The sequence below is a fragment of the Macaca mulatta genome, chromosome 14 (genome assembly GCF_049350105.2).
Source record: "Macaca mulatta isolate MMU2019108-1 chromosome 14, T2T-MMU8v2.0, whole genome shotgun sequence".
Lineage (NCBI taxonomy): Eukaryota > Metazoa > Chordata > Mammalia > Primates > Cercopithecidae > Macaca > Macaca mulatta.
In genome coordinates, this window is record NC_133419.1 from 100,287,507 (window position 1) to 100,306,835 (window position 19,329).

Sequence of the window (19,329 nt, forward strand, 5' to 3'; positions counted from 1 at the left end):
CACAGTAAATAGACTTTACCCCAGTCACTTACCCCTAATGTGAGTACAAAGGAGGAAGTAACGTAGGTACTGAGCTGAGAATGATGCCCTTCTTTGATGAACATTATAAAAATAGCACCTGGAATATGGTAATTAATTCCTGCATTTCCATATCAGAACAGAGGCTTCCAACAGTTAAAAATCCTTTCTATTCTCATGATGCACAATGACAGCTTGTTTTACATGATTTAGCTAGTAGTGAACAGAATTCAATTTATTAACTTTTTGCAGGAAGAGAGACAATACACCATGGTGATCTGTGCACTGTCTTACTAAGAGTTAAAATGTACTTAACATGGTGTTTGGGCTTTTGCTGAGTGATATAAGGAAGGGCTTAAGAAAGGTTGGGAGGGTCTGTTTTGGATTAAATTATGTCAGGAAGCAGGTCAATTATACTTTTGAATATTTATACTTCTTAATTGGATACTTTAAAATGTTTTTGGTCTAGGAGGTGTGAAGAATGAAACAGAGCTAGCATTGTCTTTGGTAAAAAAGGAAAAAAAAAAGCAGTAGTCACTCTTATTTTGGGGGAGTGAAGATTTTCTAATAGTATTATAGTATCTTTATATTTTTCTTATATTCATATATCCTTATAGAGTGGTCTTGTTTTTGCTTAGTGTCATCAAGTCACAGAATGTTTTGCCTTATTATTGTTAAAAGTCTATGAAATTGTTTATGTCTGGTAGAGAATGCTGCTGTTGTTTTGTTATTTCTTTTGTATTTATCTTTCTCAAAAGCTTTAGTTTTTTTAAATTTTTGTTTGTATTGTTCTATAGTCCTTATTCTTAATAAGTCTTAATTTGCTTTCTTAATTTGTAAGTTGTTCTATGAATTTGAAGGCCTCATTTTCTATGATAGACTTATTAATTAATTTCATCATTTATACTTCCTGTAAAACAATCACTGACATTAACATATCATAACTTCATTGCTACTCTCACAATGTCCATTTACAAGTATGAGACTACTTGGTAGTAATAAATGTAGTGCTACTAATTTTTTCCTCTTTAAGAAGTGTCTGGAGGTATATCTTTGGTTCTTCTGAAAGGAAATATGAGAGCAGGGAAGTACAGATTAATTCCTCACTTAGTCTTAGAGAAGACCTTGCATTTTGCCTTTTCTCTGGCTAGGTAATGAAAACTGAGTTCTTCATCCAAGTCCTTTACCCTCTTTATGCAGCACAATTTTAACACTTCAATTTTAACAAGTTCCATTTCCTCAGTTGTTCTCTTAAAAACATCTATGAGAAAGGAAACCTGCTTTGTTCACATCACAGTTCATATTGCAAGACAGTGAGTTCCTAGGCAGTTTAAAGAGAATTTTAGGGTGTATAATCAACCTAATTATATTATCTTTCGGATATATACCTAAGAACAAACATTATTTATAACATGTCTTTGACTTTGGAAATTACATAATTTTATTTCTTACTTTACCCTTAAAATTTTTGGGAACACTACTCTTAACAATGCTTGGGACTCATAGTCTTCAGAAATCTTTTGTCCCACTTGAGGTTCTGTTTCCAGCTGAACTTCCTTGTTAACTCATTTCTATTTTGCTAAACCTGTTTCGTGTTAGCATCTCTGCTTACTTAGACATTCTTTTGCTAGTTATCCTATCCACTTTTATTTTTCACAAGTTATATTTCTCTAACAATAAGAAAAAACTAATAGTCATAACTGTCTAACTCTGCATTATTTTTCACAAGCTATATTTCTCTAATAATAAGAAAAAACTAATAGTCATAACTGTCTAACTCTGCATTAGGCTATTTTCCAGTCAACATCACTGTATGTGTTTAAGTACTGTATTCACATTCACTGTCTTGGCCAACCTCTTGCATAGGAAATCAAGCATTGAAGACTGGGTTATACTAGATGACATCTGAATCTAATTTCAATATTAAGAATCTATGATTCAAAGGACACTGATACAAAAATCATAATTTTGTGTATACTTTATATATATACTTTATCACCCTATCCAAGGACCCTTCCCTGATTTTTGTATACTAAGCAGCACCCCTAGAATGAATAAGTAAAATTGGTGAATGCATTCTCTAGTATGGGTGACTATATACATACATAGAAAATCACTGGGCTAGCTAAAAAAAAAAATAAGAAAGGAAATAATATCTGTAGGTTTACTGCAATTAATTCATCTTATTAAAAATAGGTTACAAGAACATCTACAAACAGTATGATATACACTGAGCATATTATAATAGTTGCTCTTGGATAAGAATATGGCAATGGGAGGATGAATACGTGGAATAAATACATTAATAAAACAAGATAAGAGCAAGCCATATCAATGAGATAGTTTGACATGAATTCATAAGATTTTTCCATCTTCTGCACATGATATTCAATAAAATAAATACATAAAATGCACTCATCTGTCTCTATGCCTATTGCCTATTGAATTTTCTAGTCTGTATTTATGATTTCTAATAAAGAATTAATTTATTCATTATTATTTGCCTCTGCCAACCTTTTCTGACTAGCAAGTTACCTTCATAAGAGGAGATAATTTTCTTTCATTCTATTTTTTTTACTGTTGTATCACCAGTACCAAAAACAATACCTGACATCTACTAAATGTGAAAATGTTAATTATATTCATTAATTAATTATACAAATAACTATGATGAAGTTTTTTTTAACATTATCTCTAATATAAAATTTAAAAGGAAGAATCTGTAATGGGTGTAAGTTATTCATGGTAATGGGAAGACATTTTAAGTAATGATCAGTGGGTGATTGATTTCTGGGTCAATACCTTCCTCAATTGAAATGACAAATCAAATTAGAGTTTTACCTCAAGTGCCATTTGAAAATGAGTAAAATATAATCTATATGACATGAGAGGAGATATTAATTATTGAAAGCTATAGTCTGACCCAGAGAAAACACTACCTGCTATACCCATAGTACTAACTTCCGGCATGAGCTACTTTTAAAGTTTTAATAAACTGAAGAAAATCATCTTGCCTCAAAAACAGGTGGAAAGGTAGAAAAAATATGTGTATTGTTTTATATACATATATATACACACATGCATATATGTGTATATATGCTTTCTGTAATTCAGCTTATGGCCTCTCCAATGGGGCAGAGATCCTAAAGCTTTGGTGGGTGACAGAATCTCTTGCAAAGCTGCTTAAAAGTGAACATTTTGGCCAGGAACAGTTACTCATGCCTGTAATTTCAGCACCTTGGGAGGCTGAGGCATATGCCTGTGTGTGAATACATATGTGCCATATAAAGGTTTAAATACACATATATGTGTATATATGTGTGTATATACTTATGTGCCATATACGAGGTTTATAGATACACATAAAATGTGTATATATGCATGTGTGTGAATATAGTTATATGTCCCATAGCAATGTTTTGGTCAGCAACAAACCCCATATACAATGGTGGTCTCATAATGTGTTTCTGTTTATGTGTGTGTGTGTATGGTGTGTGTATGTTAAAAAAAAAATGCTATTCTTGAAAAACATGATAAAGTTAGTATTCCTGTGGCCAAATAACCATTTGAAGAAATATTTGTCCTTTGTTTGTTTCAAAGGACCAAATGATGTTTATACTTTTTTTCAGAGAATACTACATACCTTACACATCTCAGCATGAAATTAGTATCACAAAATCTTTCTCTTTATTTACAGTTTTTTTAACTGCCTGATTTGTCCAAAATATTCTCAAAGAAATGAACAAATAGAAATGATAGAAATGACAGTGTTTATTGTCTAAAAAACCTTTTTATAAATGAGCAATGATCATTACACTATTTCTACTATTAACTTAAACAAGAACATTTGTCAGATTTGTTCATTCAAATACTGTTTGTAGCTGGGAATGGTGGTTCATGCCTGTAATCTCAGCACTTTAGGAGGCTGAGGTAGGTGGATCACCTTAGGTCAGAAGTTGCAGAGTAGCCTGGCCCACATGGTGAGACTCTGTCTCTATTACAAACACAAAATCAGTTGGGTGTTGTGGCGTGTGCCTGTAATCCCAGCTACTCAGGAGGTAAGGCTGGAGAATCACTTGACCCCAGGAGTTGAAGGTTGCAGTAAGTCAAGATCACCCCATTGCACTCCAGCCTTGGCAACAAGAGCGAAACTCCATCTCAAAAAAAAAAAAAAAAAAAAAAAAAGAAAAGAAAAGAAAAGAAAAGAAAAGAAACCCACAAATACTGTTTTTGAACATTGTCTGAGGAGGACCAAGCACATGTATAGATACTGGGGTTACATCAGTGAGAACCCTGATTGTTTTGAGTTTATTATCTGATGCAGTGGATTTCAAACCTGTTTAAATATTGGAAACCTCCAAAGGATTTAAGAAATGCCAAAATCTGAGTCCCATTCCAGGCCAAAAAAATTGAAATCTCTGGGGATAGAACTCTGACATTTGAGTAGTTTTAAAGGCTCTCTAGGTGGTATCAATATGGTGACCAAGTTTATAACTGCTTGTTCATAAAGTGGCATATAATGGCAAACAAAAAAATTTCTTCAGCTGAGCTCAGCCTAGGGAAAAAAACACAAAGTTTCCTATCACTACGTTAAGTGCTACAATTTAAGATCCCCTGGAGCCAACAGAGACAAGAGGAACATTAGGTGAGGGAATGGGGGAAGGGAGATAGTTTCAAAAGTCTTCTCACAGGAAATATCAATTAAACTAGGATCTGAAGAATAAAAGAAGTTGGTGAAAGTCAATAGGGATGATTTATTCAGATTTTTTTAAGTATATGTAAAGTTCAGGAGTTAAAAGATAGCATGGCTTATTTTAGGATGTAATAGTATTTTAATGCAATTGGCATTGAACTTGAAAAAGGCAGAGAAATGGCTGTATGCAGAAGGCCTTATAAGCCATGTTAAGAAAAATGAACTCCATCTTAAGAGCAATGGAGAAGAAGAATTTCATAATTTTCAAGATTAGTCAGAAGTTGGCTTTTGCCTTTCTCACAGTACTTTTTATATATTTAGAATGGTCTTTTCTAATTAATTTTAATGTATGTGGTATAGTGTGCCTTTTACTAGCAGAAATGCACAGTGAAGTTTCTTTAATAGAAACTTTCTAGGACTCCTATTATTAATGAATCTTATCATTTTAATGGTTTTCTTAGAGCTCATATTTTTAGCTTTAGGGCAGTGGTTCTCAAGCTTTTTTCAGGCCCAACATATTAGAAGTAATGACTAATTATAGCAATTATTTTCAAGAAAAGGGGCAGAAGAAGGGACTAAACAGCTCACCTGGGTAATGATGACTGCTGTAGCTTGAAAGTGACCCACCCACCTTCATCTGATGCTCCTCAAGGGCTGAGAGAAGCCCTGACTGCTCAAGACTCTAAATCTTAGTCTCCCTTTAAAAACAAACAGGTACCAAAACAGAGATATAGACCAATGAAACAGAATAGAGTCCTCGGAAATCATACCACACATCTACAACCATCTGATCTTTGACAAAACTGACAAAAACAAGAAATGGGGAAAGGATTCCCTATTTAATAAATGGTGCTGGGAAAACTGGCTAGCCATATGTAGAAAGCTGAAACTGGATCCCTTCCTTACACCTTATACAAAAATTAATTCAAGATGGATTAAAGACTTAAATGTTAGACCTAAAACTATAAACACTCTAGAAGAAAACCTAAGCAATACCATTCAGGACATAGGCATGGGCAAGGACTTCATGACGAAAACACCAAAAGCCAAATTTGACAAATGGGATCTAATTAAACTAAAGAGCTTCTATACAGCAAAAGAAACTACCATTAGAGTGAACGGGCAACCTACAGAATGGAAGAAATTTTTTTACAATCTACCCATCTGACAAAGGGCTAATATCCAGCATCTACAAAGAACTCAAACAAATTTACAAGAAAAAATCAAACAATCCAATCAAAAAATGGGCAAAGTATATGAACAGACACTTCTCAAAAGGACATTTATGCAGCCAACAGACACATGAAAAAATGCTCATCGTCACTGGCCATCAGAGAAATGCAAATCAAAACCACAGTGAGATACCATCTCACACCAGTTGGAATGGCATTCATTCAAAAGGCAGGAAACAACAGGTGCTGGAGAGGATGTGGAGAAATAGGAACACTTTTACACTGTTGGTGGGACTATAAACTAGTTCAACCATTGTGGAAGACAGTGTGGCAATTCCTCAAGGATCTAGAACTAGAAATACCATTTGACCCAGCCATCCCATTACTGCGCATATACCCAAAGGATTATAAATCATGCTGCTATAAAGACACATGCACATGTATGTTTATTGTGGCACTATTCACAATAGCAAAGACTTGGAACCAACTGAAATGTCCATCAATGATAGACTGGATTAAGAAAATGTGGCACATATACACCATGGAATACTATGCAGCCATAAAAAATGATGAGTTCATGTGCTTTGTAGGGACATGGATGAAGCTGGAAACCATCATTCTCAGCAAACTATCACAAGGACAGAAAACCAAACACCGCATGTTCTCACTCATAGGTGGGAATTGAACAATGAGAACACTTAGACACAGGTTGGGGAACATCACACACCTGGGCCTGTCATGGGGTGGAGGGAGGGGGGAGGGATAGCATTAGGAGATATGCCTAATGTAAATGATGAGTTAACGGGTGCAGCACAGCAACATGGCACAAGTATACATATGTAACAAACCTGCACATTGTGCACATGTACCCTAGAACTTAAAGTATGATAATAAAAAATAAATTTAAAAAGTTAAAAAAAGTTAAAAACAAACAAGCAAATAAACACAAAACTGAAAACTCTTGAAATTAGAATTAGGGGTTTAAAAATTTCCTTCAAAATTTACAAATGCCTTAGGGAAAATTGTATTTACATCCTTGTTATGAGAGTACAATAATCAGCTAAACTTGGTTCAAGTGTCCTACGCTTGACCTAATGACCTTAAAGCCAGGAAAGATAATAGCATCCTTCAAGAACGTGTTGCTAAAGCTGAGAAAGAAGTTGTACCCTGGAGGAAGCACAGATACAACCGTTGTGAATGGCACACAGCACCCCCAACTTTTGGCTTCTACAGAAAATGATTATGACCTAGAAGTGAAATCTGCTGGACTGAAATTAGCTAGACCCAAACTCATGGGGAAGCATGGATAGATACAGATGCAGAGAGAAAAGTGAAAATATCATTAAAGAGGCCTTTGTTGTTAAATAAAGATTAAGACTGCCACTCTACTGCACAATTTGACAGCCTCCAATTTAAAATGTGATTTACAGTCACAATAGTTCCTATTTTCTCTCTTGCATTTTGTGTCAAAAGAAAACAAATACCTGTGTGTGATTTTACGTGACTTATTTGTTCTTTTTCTCCATATCCACTTGCCCTCTCTTATATGTTATTATGAATAATCAAGTGACATGACTTGAACTCCCGAGACTTATGACACAATCAGAGACAGGTGATCTGTAAATATCCTATTTGGTTCCTTCACTGTCCTTTAATGTTTTCTTATGGGAGGAGAGGTTCTTCCATTTTTGACAGAACTCAGTAACACACGTTCCATTCCCACACAAGTCAGAGGAGCCTGGCAAAGCACATCTCACTAGTGTCTCTAAATAACTTTTATTTCACTAAATATATTGTTATGAAAATGAAGTGGCTATCATTTTTATCAGTAGTCTGTTTTATATGTGAATATTTAAAGCTCTCAAAGAAATAGGAAGAAAAGACCTGAAGAAATGTTGAGTTATTAGCTTTGTTTCTCTGACAGACTGGTCCCATATGTCTATGGTTATGTGATGAACAGAAGAAAAAAAAAGAAATACAAAATATTTTAGAAAGGGTTTGCTAATGATAGCATGTACTACACAGAAAATATTGAGACACAGACTGTCACTAATCTCTAGTTGTTGGTTGTTTCCAGATTCTGGGTGATTCTATATAAAAACAGTGATGCCATCGTGGCAGGCAAGTTATTAAAGAGACTCAATACCTGCTCATGGTTGATACTCATTGAGTTTTCATATATTTAGGTTGAGAAGCTCCTTTTTTTTTTTCTTTTGGCTTTAAACTCACATGATTATATAAATTATGTTTGTATTCTGAGGATTACCTATAATTTATTTAAAATATTTTTGTAATTTCCCATGTCTATTTTAATTTTTAATCCATACTATCAGGAAATGCTTGTCTTAACAGGGCAGAAGCTGCTTCACCCTGGATTTTTCCACATGGAGGATTATCTGATGATAATGACACATTTCCAACAGTGGCAGGGAAGCTACCAGAGACACAGAAGGCCTGCACAGATGTCAGGACGGCTGGGTACAGCACTGCCATGGTTGATGCACTTAGAGTTTAAAGTCTCTTTAAATTTCTTTCACATAAAAGAAGAAATTTGAAGTTCAGCCTCCAAGAAAGAGTATTAAAAAGACCAGGAGGGTTTTATCCAAGTTCCACGGGTGATAAAACACATCAATCTGAAACATTACTAGTGCGTTGCTGATTCCCTAGTCATTCTTCCATTTGCTATAGCTGAACAATGATAGCACTGTTCCATCAAGGGAAAATGATCCCTCCTCCTTTCAAAAAGCTTTTTACAAGGCAAAGCTATGAAGTGCTAGATTTATTAACAATTTCCATTTCAAGAGAGACACTGTTTGTACGGCCGTAAAGCTGTGCTTTAATGCAAATGCAGCACTTCAAGCCTGTTTTCCTAATGCCTTCACAACTTCTGTAAATAATGCATCCCTTGGTGGCATCCTTCACTTTTAAACAATTTGGGCAAACTGGTTCAAGTTGTAAAAATACAAATGTACTTTCTGTAACATAATGATAGTTTTGCAAACACTCTGGAATTTGCCAATTTACTTTTCTAAATCTGATTGATATTTGATTGCCAAAATGGGGAAAAAAAAATGTACTTAGGTGAATTTCACCCCCAATCGAGGGGCTCAGGACACCAGAAAAGTGAAGACATATTCCAGCAAATTTTGAGCAATGATAAGACTGGTCCATGGTGTTTGTTGACAAGAGAAAAAGTGCATCCAAGTTCTATAAACTGAAAGTGTTATGAGAAACTTCTTTATCTCAGTTCCCTATGTTGGATCTGTCAATTCAACCAGGTTTTATTGAACTATTCTAATTATCTTAAACAAAGAAACCCACTTTATTCTATTCTTGAATAGTCCTTCCCCTTTACTATATATTTGCTTTTAAAAAAATTAATTGACAAATAATAATTGTATATATGGAATACAATGTGATGTTTTGATATGTCTACTCTGTGGAATGATTAAATCAAGCTAATTATCATATCCATCACCTCATATACTTAATTTTTGTGGTAAGAAAATTCAAAGTCTACCCGCCAACACTTTTATATAAATTATTATTAATACATTTGTCTTTTAAAAAATACTATTAAATGGCAATTTATTGATTAAAAAATAAAAATAATTCAATTCTCAAAGTGTTTACTATTGGGCAGATAATAAATGTTTGTTTGTTTGTTTGTTTTTATAGAGTACCAGAAAATTGCTTTTATGGTAAACTATGTAAAAGGAAAGTAACAATCTTGAAAAATGTCTCTCCTCAAGTAATCATTTTGTAGTAAAAACCTTTTACGTTCACTCTCAGCATTTTTTCAAGAATACAAGTATTGTTAACTTTAGTTACTGTGTTGTGCAAGAAATCTCCCAAACTTAATTCTCTATCTAACTGAAATCTTGCATCTTTTGACTAACATCAGCATCTCCTCAACCCGCGAAACACCCCTGCCCCACCCCCTCACTGCTAGTCTCAAAAGTAGTGTTATCCAGCTTGGATCAGAGCACTCTGTAACCAGTGATTTGGACTTGAACTGAGGGGAAATTATAAGTGTTATATTTTATTCATAAACCAATAATCTTATAGTAGTGTGTTAATAAGGGAGAAAAATAAATGGTCCAGTGAAAAATTGAGTTATGGCTAGATTGCATAGGAATGTAATCAATAAAGTATGACGTAGTAGAGAGAGAAAATTTGGAAGGAAAAGGTCATAATGCAGAACTCTTGTCTTAAGTATCATTTATAAGTATAAAAACGGCTTCTTTTTATTGAAAATGGCAGACAAACCAGTATAAAATAGCTTAGACAATAAAGAGGACTTATTGGCTCATATAATTGGAAGATCCAGAGTAAGAAGGAGTTTTAGCTCAAGGATGTCATCAGAGATCCCATTTTCCCATCTTTTGACAGTACCTCCTGTATATATGGAATATATATATGGAATGTACATATGGAATTGTACATCTTACAAGATCTTTAGACAGTCTTCCTCATGTTGTCAAAGTGACTACATAAATTTGAAACCCCACTCATAACTATACATTTCCTCTATAGCTATTTGGAAAGACTTAGAGAACTTTATGACCTGGAGTCCTCAGTGCATTTCCCTTGGGTGAAGGTCACGTGCTGTCCCTGAAGAAATCTCTGAAGACAAAGATCAATGGCATATACCGATCTACTCAAGTCCCTTTTTTTCTGAACGAAATTTCAAATTCCATGGAGAAGGGGTTAGGATTGCTTTTATTGGACTTCAGTAGAGCAAGGCCCACCTCCAACCTGGGTAATGTCAGGTTCCCCTGAAGCACATCTGTTACAGGAAAGGGACACTGATCCAGACTCAAGAGAGGGTTCTTGGATCTCACACAAGAAAGAATTCAGGGTGACTTCACAGTGCAAAGCAAAAACAAATTTATTAAGAAAGTAAAGGAATAAAGAATGGCTACTCCATGGACAGAGCAGCCCGAGGGCTGCAGGTTGCCCTTTTTTATGGTTATTTCTTGAACATATGCTAAACAAGGGGTGGATTATTCATGCCTCCTCTTTTTAGGCCATCTAGAGTAACTTCCCGACATTGCCAAGGCATTTGTAAACTGTTATGGCAGCGGTGGGAGTGTAGCAGTGAGGATGGCCAGAGGTCACTCTCATGGCCATCTTGGTTTTGATGGGTTTTAAACGGCTTCTTTACTGCAACCTGTTTTATCAGCAGGGTCTTTATCACCTGTATCTTGTGCTGACCTCCTATCTCATCCTGTGACTTAGAATGCCTTAACCATCTGGGAATGCAGCCCAGTAAGTCTCAGCCTCATTTTACCCAGCTCCTATTCAAGATGCAGTTGCTCTGGTTCACATGCCTCTGTCACTTCAGTAGTGTGGAAAAAGGAAAAATAATTGAACAAAAAATCTCAGCACTTCGGAGCCAGATATAGGGAAACAGAGGATGACTAAGCAATCAACAAACAACCTCCATTCTCAGGCATTTCTCCTCAAGTTTATATACTTTTTGCCATTTAAACAAAAAAAACTTTTGTTTAAAATTTATCCGATTTGGCCAATTATTTCTTTGCATTCATGTTTTTCTAGTTTTTAGTGAAAATTTCATTTATTTAATACTTGTTGGTCATTTTAGAAAACGTTAATCACTAGTAAATGTTTTCCAATTAGATATATATTATCTCCCAGCCCATATATTTTCTTTCTAACCACATGTTCTCTCCTCATCTAAGCCCTGAATAGCAGGGAGGTTAAATAATAGAGGTTGATTTTATGTACATCTATTCGCCATAGGAAACACCAAACTCATAAGAAATGGTAACAATTAATCAATGTTGTGGTTGTCCCATAAAAATTCTATCCTCCCCAAATTTCATTATTCCCCAGTTAAGACCAATATGTTGCCACATTATCTGTTTTCAGTACATGTGTAGTCACACACCCACAGATATTTACATTTTAGTTTTGCAAAGGGAAATTTTGATACCATACTGAAATGATAGGAAATTTAGTTCCAAATCACCGTAGTTAAATAGATGATAATTCCACAGATCTCTTTTCATTATTAAACACCATTTCTACTACCTATATTTTAACTTTTAAATGATTCAAACCACTTATTATAAGTAGCAGTATATAATCACCTATAGAAAGTTAGTACTATCCAGCTAGAACTGGTTCAGCTATCAGCCTGACACCTGGTAATCATGAAATGTCAATCCAGTCAGCAAAAACACCCTTTCCCTAACCAAATGAAGGTTCTGCCTCCTCTTTTTTCTGGACTCCTGCCACCCAATTGCTGAGCTTCCCCTGCCACAAGGACTCTCCGACTCTGTCCTCCACCCTTCCTCCTCCTCTCTCTTTGAGCTTTTGCTGGGATATTTGTAGACACGTCAAGTCCTTTCAATCCTTGGCTTTTACCACGGTGTTGCCACTTTTTAGTGTAGTGAGTTGTTTTTAACCTTGGCTGCACATTGGAATCAGCTGTAGAGGATTTTCCATCTCAGTGGCCAACCAGCATTCAAGACAAATGAAATGAAAATATCTGGGGGTGAGGTCCATGTGTCGAAATTTTTTTTAAGCCTCCAGTTGATTCCAGTGTGCAGCCAGAACTGAGAACCCTCTCTTTATTCTTCCAACTCCTGATTCTCCTACATATATTTGTCTAAATATTATAGCACTATATAGAGAAACTTTTATTCCCTCTGCAGACTAGGTTTGGTTTTTTGAAAGATGCTTTCATGGCTGGACACGGGGCTCACATCTGTAATCCTAGCACTTTGGGAGGCCAAGGAGGGCAAATCACCTGAGGTCAGGAGTTTGAGACCAGCCTGGCTCACATGGTGAAGCCCCATCTCTACTAAAAATACAAAATTAGCTGGGCATGGTGGCACATGCCTGTAATCCCAGCTACTCAGGAGGCTGAGACAGCAAAATTGTTTGAACCAATGAAGCAGAGGATGCAGTGAGCCGAAATCACACCATTGCACTTGAGCCTGGGTGACAGAGCAAAACCCGGTCTCAAAACAAACAAACAAACAAACAAAAAAAGATGTTTTCAGAGCTCCTGTATTTCTCTTCATGGCACTTCACACACTTGTAAACTACTTGAAAGCAGATATAGTGCCAGTGTTTTCCATATGTGTATCTTTGGTTTCTAGAACGATCTGCAATCAATAAATCAACAAATATGAACTGATTTGTCTTGCTTACCAGGACAAGCCCACTGAAATCAGACTGCTATCATAATGAAACCAGTGTGGAATCTACTGCCACATTGTAAATATGTACTTAAATTTCTGTGTCAGCGAAAGAAAGAACACAAAACTTGTTACACCTGCTTCTATAAGATACAGCTTTGTTCATAGCCCTTAAGCCTAAATCTGCAGTTAGAATCATTTATAACCGTACAAACTTGCCCAGTTTTCAAGTACTTTCTATGGTATGAACAGATTTATCTCCCAGTCTACTTACACACACACAGAGACACACACACACAGCATACAATACTCATTGAAATGCTCTGGGTACTGTGGAACACAGACCCAATTGTCTAAGACTAAAACAAAGCAGAAATATCTTTAACTCAGTTTAAGACACCTAATTCTCCAGTCCTTATTTTCCTTTCTTTTTTCTTTTTTTTTTGAGATGGAGTTTTTCAGTTGTTGCCCAGGCTGGAGTGCAATGAAGCAATCTTGGCTCACTGCAACCTCCGCCTCCCAGGTTCAAGCGATTCTCCTCCCTCAACCTCCCAAGTAGCCAGGATTACAGGCATGTGCCACCATGACCGGCTAATTTTGTATTTTTAGTAGAGACAGGTTTCACCATATTGGCCAGGCTGGTCACAAACTCCTGACCTCAGTTGATCCACCCGTCTCAGCCCCACAAAATGCTGGGATTACAGACGTGAGCCACCGTGCCTGGCCTCCAGTCCTTATTTTCTATCCCAGGTTAAACACCTTTTTAATGGGATATGCAATGGAAATAACTAAATCTTCAAGAAAAATTCTACCTGTGCCTGTATTGTATATAATGAGGTTCACATAATAGCTCAAAAGGAGCCTGTTCTAGATTTTTGAGTCTTATAACTTTAACTTTGCAGATAATGCATAGTGCTGATTAAAGTAAATGAATAATTTTTCCTTTTATAGATAAGAATCAGTGTAGTATAGACCTTACTTTCATATAATTCTGTCCTACCCACACAAACATGCACATAGGCACTCCCAAACATGCAAATAAAACTATGTATTTTAAATCAGGTGGAATAACATTTGGAAGAAAAAGTAGCAGAATGACTAATGGAATTATAAAATGTCGAAATATAGGCAGATGCAAATAAGAAGCTGGGATTTTCCCCAAGTGGTAGGAATAAAATCTGATTAGAGATTTAAATTAATTTGGAAAGTTATGGTGAAGGGTTTCATTTAGTTATTTCTTAATGATTTCTTAATTAATAAAAATCACATTAACCAGAATTGGCCTTTCCTTTAATCGAATGTGAAAGTGTGATTACTTTTGGAATCAAGTTAAAATTTAATATTTAAGCTAGTTTATCATTCTCAACTCTTAGACTGTCCAGTCCTCAGTACCTCAATATGAGAATCTAAAGCATGCTTTAAATATCTAATTAGTCCTAATGCATAGCACACTGCCTGACATATAGTAGGTATATGACATTGGTGAATGATTTAATACTTAAACAAAATAAAATTCTTGTTTTCAAATAAAAAATAAAATAAGCCTTCTTTTTTGGTTTTTTTTTTTTTTTTTTTTGGTGTTGTTTTTTTTTTGGCAGGGTCTCTGTTGCCCACGCTTGAATACAGTGGCACAATCATAGCTCACTGTAACCTTGAATTTCTGAACTCAAGCAATCCTACTTCCTCAAACTCCTGAGTAGCCAGGACTACAGGCTTGTACCACTAAGCTCAGCTCATCTGTTTTTATTTTTCATAGAGATGGGGGTTGCCATATTGCCCAGAATGGTCTTGAACTCATGGCTCAAGCCATCCTCTGGTCTCAGCCTCCTGAAGCACTGGGAAAAACCTTTCTTTTTAAAAGAAAGACATACTTGTTATTCATAAGAAAAAGGAAAGATTTTAAAGCAAATATATCTTTATCTTAAAATGAGTTGATGACATATATAAAATATCTTACTAAAATGTTATAGTTTGACACAAAACTTAAAATAGTTGGACTTCAGATTCACACCATATTATGTTGAGCTCAGAATTTTTATCCATTTGCCTACAAACTAATGAAATACGAATAATTTAAGAATAGTTTGTACATTGTACTAAATTCAATGCCTCTAAAATTTTCCTGTTATTTGTTCTTAAATAAATTGAAATAAGCCAATAAGCTTCGAACATTCCTGACTACATTTTCAGATTTCTAAGATGTTTCTGAAGTCAGTTTTCCTGATATAATTATATTGTAATAAAGTACTCATCGTATCATAAATTGTTATTTTAATGATAATAAGTATTTAATTAGCAAGTGATAATAAAGCTGACATTAAAATTACTATGAAATTGTTAGTTTCAAAATAGTAAATAAAACAACTTTTATATTTTTAATGTTTTTATTATAGTTTCTTTGTAACAGTAATTCTTGAAATAAATATTTATTCTAATAACTCAAAAATGATTTTAACTAAATAACTTCACTTTTAAAACAAATCTTCTAACAATTCAACCAAAGTAAATAACACCTTTTGTATTACTACTTCTAGATGTTGTTTAAGTCTTTAAAACAATTTCTAAAACTCCAAGTTTATTTAATTTTCTATTCAATGTGAAAGGTAAAGTCTCTTATCTAAAACCTGTAAAAAACAAGTTTAATATTGATTTTTTAAAAGCCATACTTTCAAATACGGTTCTTGATCTGTTAATCGTAAAAATAGCATGAGTATGTGAAAATACTAGACTGTTCTTTAAATTATAACTCTAAACTATATTGTAAATCCATTTCTTAGCTTTCATCTTCTTTGTCATCTTTCTAATTCCAGTTTCTAGTACTTAGAATAATGTGGAGAGAGTTTTAGGTCGTCGGTAAACAAAAGAATGAGCAAACTAATAGATGGGCATGAAAAGCACTAAATTTAGGTCTTGCTGCTGCCGTACAGTAGCTAAGATTCTGATCACATCATGTATGTGTACACACAAGCTTTTGCAAAGATATATGCAGCATTGTTTGGTTTACAGTATTCTTTAACCTATAGTATTGAAGTTGATGCTCAGAAGAGCTACGTGGAAATGGCCAGAAGGAAAATTATTATCCGCAATTTATAATATAGAAAGGTGAAGGTAGGGCATTAAGCCTCAGTTTTATGTTAAATTGGGATGATATTATTTATAGCTGAACTGTGGAAAGGAGTCAGTAAAAAGTTAGCATGAGGATATTTGGTCCAAAATTGCTTTCTTGTGATCGCATAAAAACATTTTTGAATAAATTGTTGTTTCCCTGGAATACCCTTGTCATATTAGGTATAAGGGCACAAGAGTCAGAATATTTATGTTAATCATATGCTGATTACTGGTGTGACTTTCCCACCTGTATACTGTCCCTCAAAGAAAAAGAATATCTCAAGAAATATAACAGAATTCTAAGGGTGAAATGAAACAGCACATAGAAAATGCCATGTAAAGTAAAATATGCACAATGCTGAAAGCATTTTTATTATTTGTTTTATAAGATAATATGGTTCAAATTCTTAGTTAATTGCCTGTGAGGTGTGTAGAACTTGGACTACCCTAAGGTTCAGTTTTATCTTACAGAAAAATTTAAAAAGAAGTTTGCATGACTATTAAAAAAAATGAAATAATATGTAATGCTCTTAGATCCCACGGCAGTATTTGTACTCAATAAATGACAACTATAATAGTTATTATACTTACATATAAGTACTAGAGGTGTTGTTGTTGTTGTTGTTACTGCGCTGAATGGAAGAGGACAATAGCAAAAATAGGAGGGAAAAAGATACCCTCTCCTGTCTTCCAGTTTAGGTTGATAAAATGCCACCCCTCCTTCACAGGATTTAGATGAAATTGAAAATACAAAATATTACAAGATAACAATTCTGGTTTTCCTGCTGGAGTATCTCCAGTATTGACAGATAAGACGAACGTTTCATCCAGTCCATCAGATGATATTGACTTTCACTACCGTCTGCATTGCCAGTGATTATGCTCACAGAAATGAATTACTTTAGATGTTATTATCAGGTCCCCAAGATAGCTAATAAAACCCCCACTGGTGACATTTCAAATGATGGCAGTGTGTTTTCTCATAGTACATCAATCCAGAGGCTACCTAAAAATTATCTTTGTCTTTGGGTTCATGGTAAAAGGCAAATAAATAAACAAGAACAATTATACTCAAAGGTTGCCACAAATTGTTCACATTTCTCATTTTAAAGGACAAATAGTAAAGAAAGAATTAAGGCATATTTTTAATCCAGTTAATCATTCCATATCTAATGTTATAGACCAAACAACAGGACATGCCTAAACATTTCACAGTAGAAATAGCATAGTTATATTCAATTCACTGTAAAATGACAAACATTCATTGAACATTAGTTTTGAATAGCACATGGAAATAATGATATAAGGATGAATAAGATTGTCTGTTGGGGAAGACACATATACAAATACAATATGACATCTAATTTAAGTGGTTTGAAAACATTTTGCTATAGAAACCCAGAGATGAAATGTTAAATTCTTCCTGGCTAATTCAACAAATCCCCACTAATAAGTAACATTAGGCTAAATGTCAAAAGAAGGGCAGAAATTGTCCAGAAATAAAATCTCCAACTGGAAGGAAAGTGTACTCAGTAGTTAAAGAAATAGAAAAGGCACAAATTCAGGTTATAGGAAGATAAAAGAAGTCAGGTGTTGCAGCAATATACTGGAAAAGCCAGAGAAAAAGGAGTATGTTCAAAAATAAAACAAGCATGGATTAGAGACAGAACCAGTAGGTTGGTGGTAAATTAAAGAGTGCTCATTTGATCCAGAGGTAGTTTGCAAAGGCAACCATGTCCCAGGCCCTACAATAAATGTGTTATGTTTAATGTTGTTTATTCTCACAACTGTATAAGGCAGATAGTGTTGTCACCTCTTTTTCAGATGGAGAAATCAAGGCCAAGGGAGCTAAGTAAATTAGTCAAAGTCACACAGCTTATAGATAGTAGAGTTGGGATTCAAACCTCAGTTTTCTAAGATTTTAGGCCAGGCTTTTTAACTGTGTTCTGTTGCTTTTCTCTACTGATTGTCCTTTTCTGTCACTTACCATTCATTTGTTAGTGCTTTTACTGGCTTCTCTTTCTCCATCTTATTTGTTCCTTAAATATTATGTTTGTCCAGAATTCCATTTTTGTAAAACTGAAAAGAAGCATATGAGTTCTACAGTAAATTTATTTGAAATTATACAAGCATTGTACTTAGAAACAAAACAATGTGGGAAAAACATTTGAATAACTTCAGAGACCATCATGATTTGATTAGTGGGCACACACTGAATTGTAAGATAAAATGCAGAAAACTAGATAAATAGCCTGTAGGTACACATCAAACTGTTTAATTAGTGAGAGAATAAAATGATTAAAAATTAAAATTACTTAAGCAAGTTCTCAGGCAAATTCTCGTTTTCATTTCTTTCTTAACGAGTCTTTAATTAGCTGAAATTACATTAGGGAAGTTTCATGCCTTCTATATTTTTGCCAATATATGAAGTACCCTCTTTATTCACAAATGATGGGTGCAAGTGGATAATGAAACATATTCCTCAGGAGAAAGGGAAATAGTAGTCAATTTAGTATTATTGAATATCAACTTGTGTATATTTTTGGCTGAACAAAATTAAAGTCAACAGCCAGCAAGGGAAAATTTGGTTAGAAATATTTTATGTTATGTTTGTTTTCCACAATTTCTCTACAAAACACTTTGGAGGGAGAAATATAAAATGATTTTATTATAAAGATTTAAAGTATCTTTGTAACATTACAACAAACAGAGGAATTACCTCAAATTCACATTATAATTGTCATCCTCCAAACTGTAAAATAAACACTAGCTTAAAATTACAGAATAAATTCATCTCTCTTTCATTTCAAAATCAACTTATATGCTAAATTTTTCCTGGTTTATGAGAAACTATTATATAATTTTCTTTTTTTAAATTATGTTTTATTGCCCTTTTAAAACTTTTATTTTAAGTTTGGGGTTATAAGTGCAGGTTTGTTACATAGGTAAACTTTTGTCATGGGTTTTGTTTGTACATATTATTTCATCACCCAGGTATTAAGCCTAGCACCCATTGGTTATTCTTTCTGATCCTCTCCCTTCTCCCACCCTCCATCCTCTAATAGGTTTCACTTTGTGTAGTTACCCTCTACGTGTTCATGTATTCTCGTTATTTAGATCCCACTTATAAGTGATAACATGTGGTATTTGGTTTTCTGTTCCAGTG

General features: G+C 34.5%; 1 protein-coding gene across 1 annotated transcript in view; it reads left to right on the forward strand.

Annotated features, from left to right (window-relative positions):
* CNTN5 (contactin 5) overlaps positions 1-19,329 on the forward strand; it is a 1,035,741-nt gene that overhangs the window by 51,229 nt on the left and 965,183 nt on the right. The window lies entirely within an intron of this gene.